We start from the raw sequence: 9250 nt of genomic DNA, 5'->3' as shown, positions 1-9250 counted from the left end.
TGAGTCTTTATTCAAGTTAAGAATGTATGATATACATGCACCAACTTAAGTGAATGTGTTAAGCTATGTCAAATATTCTATTAAGGGATATTAAACAATCAAATATTGTATTAGTTATAATTTAGATATTATTATAATTTATGTAGATTTATATACTTGTCATTTCTTTAATAAATTATATATATATATATATATATATATATGTGTGTGTGTGTGTGTGTGGTACTATCCTTTAGAATAATAAATAACCAGAATTATTATTTAAACCTTATATTATAATAATAAATTCAACTTTTTTTTCACAAACTTAACAAATATTGGACTAAGTATTACATTACGTGTAGACGTTTTTATTAGGATATTTATCCTATTTTATCATCATTATAGTGTGTCAAGGGTTACCCTATTTATCATGATTATATTGTGTCTAGGATTACCCTATTTATCATGATTATATTGTGTCTAGGGTTACCCTATTTATCATGTACTTGTGTATCAATTTATTCTTATAAATAGAAGATTGTGAGAGAGATCAATCAAGCCCTCTAGAATTATTTTACAATTTCAATCTTAAGTTGGTATCAGAGCGGGTCGATCCCGCTCTGGTTTCTGTCTCGTAATATATATTTGTCCGGCGCCACAGTTCTTTGTCGTCCGCCGCTGCCCGCCGCCGGTCACCGACCACCGTCCGTCGCCGGCCACTGCCCGTCGTTGCCGGCCACCGTCGTCCATCATTGTCACAGTTTCCTTCGTCTAAACCCTTAGGGTTTTCTTGTTCCTCGCTAGTACTATTCGTCTTCTTCAGAAATGACATCTGGCACTACTCTTTCCTTCTCTGGAAGTCCATCAATTACCTCTGAGAAGCTAAATGGAAAAAATTATCTATCATGGTCTGCTGTCGTTGAAATGTGGTTCCTTGGCCAAGGGCATTATGACCACCTTGAGCGAGATGGAAGCCATGTACCTACTGAAAAAGCTGATCAGTGGAAACAAGTAGATTTCCAGTTGTGTGCCCTGTTATGGCAATCAGTGGAACCCAAACTTCTTGTATCTTTGAGGGCTTTCAAAACTTGTCACTCCTTTTGGAAGAAAGCCCAAAGCATTTATGCCAAGGATATTCAACATCTCTATGACACTACGAACAAGCTTGCATCTCTTAAAATGGCAGACCATGATATGTGTCCTTCATGGCTGAAGCCCAATCTGCTGTCGAAGAACTTAGGATGTTTTTGGAAGTAGATCCATTAGAGGATATCAAAAAGAAACTAGACAAATTTTACATGGTGTTGATCCTTTGTGCCCTACATCCCGATTTTGATCATCTCAGAGATCAACTTCTAACTAGTCATGAGGTCCCCTCTACGGAAACATTGACCACTCGCCTTCTGCGTGTCCTGGTACCTCAAACTCAAGAAGCGCATGAAGTAGTGGAACCATCTGTCATGGTTGCCACACGAGGAAGAGGAGGACGTGGCACTGGAGGAGGAGGACGAGGAGGTCGGGGACGTCCTCAATGCACATACTGTAAAAGGATGGGTCATACTCAAGAGAATTGCTACTCCTTACATGGTTTCCCTTCCAAAACCGCCAATATTTCGAAGACTGAAACTTCCACTTCTATGTTTTCTGAGGATGAATATCAAGAGTATTTAAGGTTAAAGTCTAACAGCTTGGCACAACCATCTCAATCTCCCAATACATCAACAGCCAGCGTTTCTCAATCTATGGAAGGTCAAAATTCATGGGTAATTGACTCAGGTGCTTCTGATCACATTTCTGGTAATACCTCTTTGTTCTCATCTATTTCCTTTCGAGAAAAACCTCATTTCATAACCCTTACAAATGGATCTAAAACTTCTTCCAAAAGAGTCGGTCATGTTTCTTTATCTCCCTCCCTTAATCTCAACTCAGTCCTCTTTGTCCCTAATTGTCCTTTTAATTTAATTTCCTTAAGCCAGTTGACTAAAATGTTAAATTGTTCAATAACCTTTGATCATAAATCTTTTGTTATACAGGAGCATGGTTCGGGGAGACAAATTGGAGAAGGATATGAAGCTGGCGGATTATACCATTTTGGATCTCGTCCAAGGGTGCCTGTGTTGCTGCTCCTAATCCTAAAGTGCTACATGATCGACTTGGTCATCCTCATTTGTCCAAATTAAAAAAGATGTGTCCTGAACTTAGTGGTCTCCAAACCTTAGAATGTGAGTCATGTCAATTAGGAAAACATTTTAGATCGTCCTTTCCTAAAAGGTCTCAATCAATATGTAATTCTAGTTTTTCCATCATCCATTCTGATATATGGGGACCTAGTCATATCTCCTCCTTTGATTTTATATATTTTGTTACCTTTATTGATGAATATTCATGATGTACTTGGGTTTATCTTATGAAAAATCATTCTGAATTGTTAGCTATCTTTACATCTTTTTGAATGAAATCAAGAATCAATTTGGTCAAGTAATCAAAATATTAAGAAGTGATAATGCAAAAGAGTATTTCTCATCCTCCTTTTCTGCCATCTTGAGTTCCCATGGTATCTTACATCAGTTTACTTGTCCTCATACACCACAACAAAATGGTATAGCAGAACGAAAAAATAGACACTTGGTTGAAACTACTCGTACCCTTTTGCTTGGTGCCCATATTCCTGTCCATCACTGGGGGATGCCATCTTAACTACATGTTATCTTATTAATAGGATGCCCTCCTCCTCTCTTAATAATAAAGTCCCTTTCTCCATTTTGTTTCCTAATGATCCTCTCTTTCATACATCTCCCCGAGTGTTTGGCTGTGTATGTTTTGTTCATGACATGTCTCCAGGTCTAGACAAACTCTCCGCTCGCGCTCTCAAATGTGTCTTCTTAGGCTATTCTCGACTTCAAAAAGGATATCGGTGTTACTCTCCTGAAACTAAGAAGTATTACATGTCTGCCAATGTCACATTCTTTGAACAGACTCATTACTTCTCTCCATCTGTTTAGGATGTTTCTATCCTCCAGCAGGTCCTTCCTATTCCAATGACTGAGTCAAATAGCTCCACTGTCTCTGTCATTCCAAGTCTTGATCACAATCCCACACAGGGCCCCAATGGATAGTCCACCTCCCCAAGACAATGGTGAATCTCCTACTTCAGATTCTTCTCCCTCGTCACCTCCTCCCACGCCTCCTGGTGCAAATGATTCAGCATGACCTATTGCCCTCAGAAAAAGTACTCGTTCCACTCGAAACCCTCATCCCATTTATAATTTTCTAAGCTATCATCGATTGTCACCCTCCTATTTTTCTCTTTTATCCTCAGTGTCCTCTGTTGTTATACCCAAGAATGTGAAAGAAGCACTTGATCATCCTGGATGGCGACAAGCTATGATTGCAGAAATGCAGGCTCTTGACCATAGTAATACTTGGGAGCTGGTGCCCCTTCCCCCAGGAAAAAAGACGGTTGGTTGTCGATGGGTGTATGCAGTTAAAGTTGGCCCTGATGGTGAAATTGATCAGCTCAAAGCTCGGCTTGTTGCAAAAGGTTATACTCAGATTTATGGTCTTGATTATTGTGACACTTTCTCTCCTGTAGCCAAGATGACTACTATTCGTCTCTTCTTTGCCATGGCAGTCATTCATCACTGGCCACTTCATCAATTGGATATCAAGAATGCCTTCCTACATGGTGATCTTGAGGAAGAAGTTTATATGGAGCAACCTCCTAGGTTTGTTGCTCAAGGGGAGTCTGGTATGGTATGCAAATTGCATCGATCTCTATATGGCCTCAAGCAATCCCCACGTGCTTGGTTTGGAAAGTTTAGCTTCATTGTTCAAAAATTTGGGCTAAAACGCAGTGAAGCAGACTATTCAGTTTTTTATTGTCATTCTTCTCTCAGGAAATGTGTTTACTTAATAGTATATGTTGATGATATTGTCATTACAGGAAATGATGTTGTTGGAATATCTCAACTAAAAGAGTACTTGTGTAGACATTTTCAAACCAAGGATCTTGGAAGTCTCAAATACTTCTTAGGCATTGAAGTAGCGCAATCAAAAGATGGAGTTGTAATCTCCCAAAGGAAGTATGCTATTGATATATTACAAGAAACAGGCATGATTGATTGTAGACCGGTAGACAGTCCCATGGACCCAAACCAGAAATTAAGGACAGAAGAAGGTGAATTATTCTCCGATCTAGAGAGGTATAGGAGGTTGGTTGGAAAACTGATTTATCTCACTATTACAAGGTCAGATCTATCCTTTGCAGTTGAAGTGGTTAGTCAGTTCATGCAGGCTCCATGTGTTGACCATTGGAATGCTCTCATTCGCATTCTAAGGTATGTAAAGAAGGCTCCCGGGCAAGGATTTTTATATGAAGATAAAGGAAGCATTCAGATCTCTGGGTATTGTGATGCAGATTGGGCAGGTTCACCTATTAATAGACGGTCTACTACAGGATATTGTGTTTTTCTGGGAAGAAACATTATTTCATGGAAAAGTAAGAAACAGAATGTAGTAGCTCGATCAACCGCGGAAGCCGAGTATAGGGCAATGACATCACTAACATGTGAACTTATATGGGTGAAACAATTCCTTCAAGAGGTTAAATTTTGTGACATCCATACTATGAAGATGTATTGCGACAATCAAGCTGCTCTCTACATTGCATCAAATCCAGTGTTTCACGAGAGGACTAAACATATAGAAATTGACTGTCATTTTGTTCGTGAAAAGTTGTTGACCAATATGTACTGAGTTTATTGAGTCAAATGATCAACTCGCAGATGTATTGACCAAGTCATTAAGGGATCCTCGAATTGAGTTTATTTGTTCCAAGCTTTGTACATACAATTTGTATGCTCCAGCTTGAGGGGGAGTGTTAGGATATTTATCCTATTTTATTATCATTATAGTGTGTCAAGGGTTACCCTATTTATCATGATTATATTGTGTCTAGGATTACCCTATTTATCATGATTATATTGTGTTTAGAGTTACCCTATTTATCATGTACTTGTGTATCAATTTATTCTTATAAATAGAAGATTGTGAGAAGAATCAATCAAACTCTCTAAAATTATTTTACAGTTTCAATCTTAAGTGTTTTTAAGTGTAAATACTGATGATAGAGTGAAACCGTGTGAGGTGTTGGTGGTATTTAGCCTTGGGAGGAAGAGCACTACCATGCACTTCCCAATTTTCATTGACAACTCTAGAATGTCATACATACTCTCTTTTTATTAATAATAACCTACGTTCAAAATTTGAATAAAAAATTTACTTAATCTTCGAAAACTAATTAAAAAATTTACTTAATCAACATTCAAATATTGATTAAAACTTTTTTAGTTTACTTTTTAATTTTAATTAATAATAAAAAATATTTTTTCAATATAATAAATATTTTATTAATTTAATATCTTTTATATAATTAAATATATATTAATATTTTAGTTTATAAAATATTATTTATTAAAAAATATAAATAAAACATATTATAAAATTAAAAACTAAAAAATATAAAAAAAATATGTTAACTGTATTTGTAGATACGGTTAAATAATTCAAATTAAATATGTTAATTGTTTATAAATATGATTAACATATAAATAATTCCAATTAAATATGTTAATCATAATCTGTTAATATATTTTTTTAATTTTATAATATTTTTATTTATTTAATTTTAATAAATAATATTTTATAAATTAAAATATTAATATATATTTAATTATGTGAAAAATATTAAGTTAATTAAACTTTTATTAAATTAAAAATATTTTTTATTATTAAATTAAAACAAATAATTTTTTTAATTTAATATTTTTTAATTTTGTTTTTAGTTAAAAATATTTTTTATTTTTTAATATGTTTTATTATTAAATAAAAAATAAACTAAATAAAAATTTAAAAAAATAAAAATCTTACTCGGTTTTTAAAGGTTAAGATTTTTATGGTTTTTAAAATTTTATATATTTTATTTATTTTAATATTATTATTATAACTAATGTTATTATTATTAATATTATTAATATTATTATTAATATTATTATTATTATTATTATTATTAATATTATTAATATTATTATTATTACTCATAATAATAATATTATTATTATTATATAAAGAAGTAACTAAAAATGAAAATTTAATTGACATTTAAATATCGTAAATTTTTTAACTGATTTTACTAGAAAAATATTTAATATTTTGGAAGAAAACTGTTCTGAGAGAAGTTGTGGACCTCATCAACAAAGTCTTCCTTATGTTGGATTAAGGTTTAATCAAAGTTTGCCCTTTCTTGATTCAGATGTAATAGAAAGGAACAAGAAGAATCCATGCAACGATGTTAGTAATTATATCAATAACCACACTCCTCACTAGTAAACACTATCTCTATGTATTCTCTATCAACATTTTAATTGTTGTATACACTGTATTTTGAACATCGGATACCTTATGCACACACAGGCTGACCCCATAAACCAATAGGTGCATCATCAGTCTGCAATATATGTTCAATACGACGACCTGCCCAACATGTTCGCACACCCTTTAATGTTTTCAAATTTATCTTCAGATCCAGGTTATTCATGGTGCATTCAATTGGGTGAGACCACCTCAATATTATCCACAACAACAGTTTGTTTGTAATTCTTAAATTTCACAAAACCTTAATTAGACCACCGTAAAAATAACTTTTCCTCAATTGGGCTTAAGGTGAATAAACATCAAAATATTCTTTATCTCCAAAACTTTTTTATTATATGTAATAAATTTTTATATACACTTAATATATATATATATATATAGATATATATACTTTTAAATAATCATTATTTCTATCATGCTTTTCATTTAATATACTCAAATATTAAAACATAAAAATTATATACATATTTAATGTTTGGAATAATATAAAAATAAATATGTTAATAGTTAAATAAGACTAAAAAGAAAAGTAGGATTATTATTATATATATCATGAGAATATATTATAAGAACATTTTAAAAAAATTAGAAGGTGGAACCTTGGGAAGTATTGGTAGTATTCAGCCTTGGAAGGAGTTGTGGACCATCATCATCAACAAGGTCTTCCCCTTGGATTAAGGTTTAGTAATGGTTTGTCTTCAGATTTATTAGAAGGGACGACAAGCAACGAGGTTAGTAGTTATATCAATAACCACACTTCTCATACTAGTAAACACTATCCCTCTATTTTAATAGATGATATTTCACGTATACACAAATTTTGAACGCATCTAAATTTGTCTGTGTCTAAACGATGCATCATCAGTCTGCTATCCAATTATATTCAATGTGAACAGGCTGCCGAACATGTTTGCACACTCTTCAATGTTTTCAAATTTAGGGTGAATTCAATAGTATCGATGATAACAATTTACCAATTTCCCAAAACCTTTTGTAATTCTGAGTTCCAATTTCCCAAAACCTTAATTGGCAACGGTAAAACAATTTTTTTTCAATTGGGGTAACACGGATAAACATCAAAATATTCTTTAACGTAATGTAATTAAAACTTTTCTTATGCACTCACACTTAATGAAAAATTTTGTTTGGGAGAATCTTTACAAATATTCGCACACCCTTTATATAATGAAAAATGGTTAAATACTATATTAGTTGTAATTATATAAATATGTTTATATAGTTTGACTTCATACCCTAGTTTAGTTGTATAAAAAGATACCTTATTTATTACTTTTCTAGAAGGATATTTGTGTGAAAGTTGATGAACTTTTATTTTATAAAAATTACAAGGTCTTATACCTGTATACCAGATAGTAACTAAATGCGAAATTCATTTTAACCATCAAAACAGTCACGTTCATGATATGTTCATGTAACATTGCCTTATAATTAAGAAAAAAATTACATGTATTGTTTGTTAATAACTAATAGTAAATATTTACTTTAATGCATAAATATTGTTTTCTAATAAAAAAGTATCACAATTAAACTCTTACAACCTTCAAAAAATGATACTTAATATAATTGAGAAAAATACGAAACTAAAATATTTAATTAAATAAATGTTTATGTATATTGAGATAATTTATAAAAAATAAAATTTAATCATTCAATATTAATATTAATTGATATTAATAAATTGAAATAGGCATTTATGTAATTTGATATAATGGGTACCATGTTTTGATTTCAAAATTGAAAAATTCAATTGAAATTAAATTTAATCATTATCATTTAAAAATTAAGAGATTAGATATAAAATAAAGACTTCAATTAATTAATTTGAATCTCTTTTTTAATAAAAAATAGAATTATTTTGCTTAAAATAAAATCTCCAGCATGTATGTTCATTAAGTAAAAAAAAATTAATGTAAGAAATTGAATAATAGTTGTAACTATAATCATGTGCCACCACAATCACTTAAATAAGATCAAACAAACACAGAAGGTAAACTAGTCATAATTATAAACAAGTAAGAATGGAATTAGTTGAAGCTAATGTCAGTGATATAAGAAGTAATTCAATGATTAATATTCAGCATAGTTTGAAGCTAGGGAGATGTGTTATTTCGAAATGTGTGATGAGGTGGCGACGTATTCACTCCCTCGAGCAAGGGTTCTGTTCAGTCACTCATGCATGCATTATATTTTGTTCAGAAGCACAGGAAACCTTGCAATGATGTTGGTCATCTTGCTGCGTTCCTCTGTCACGTGATGTTATTGCTTTGAGATGCTAAAAACGCCTTATCGATCATGCCCTGAGTCATGACATTGTCCGGTCCCTATCCTTCACCTTTGCACTCAACTACAAGGATTTTTTTACAGCATTTCACTTTTATACTCAAGACCTTTTTATGTAACAAGAGTATATCATATCACTAAGAGTAACACTGGATCGAAGTATAGTTTAAAAAACTTGCAAAAGTCATTGTAAGATCAGTCAGAGCGCTAAAAGTGTCTAACCACTAAACAATAATAAAAAAAAAGAGTCAGTAGATTTGGATGCCAATGTTTCAGTAAATTTCTAAATTCATAATAAGGTAAGGGAAAATGAAGAATTTAATTATATCATTTGATATTTCGGTTCCATCACTAGAAGCAACGCTGGTCATTGGCGGTTATATCATTTGCGTACAATTCCTGATGATCCAGACAATGAAATACTTAGTCAAATTATGGTTCCAATAGCAGTTATCTTTTGAATAAGTCTACCACAATATTAGGAATAGTAGGTCAGTGTCATATACTTTTACAGTTTCTTTTCAGTTTTTATTCT

This window comes from Vigna angularis, chromosome 1 (genome assembly GCF_016808095.1).
Source record: "Vigna angularis cultivar LongXiaoDou No.4 chromosome 1, ASM1680809v1, whole genome shotgun sequence".
Lineage (NCBI taxonomy): Eukaryota > Viridiplantae > Streptophyta > Magnoliopsida > Fabales > Fabaceae > Vigna > Vigna angularis.
Note: the sequence above shows the minus strand (reverse complement) of the source record.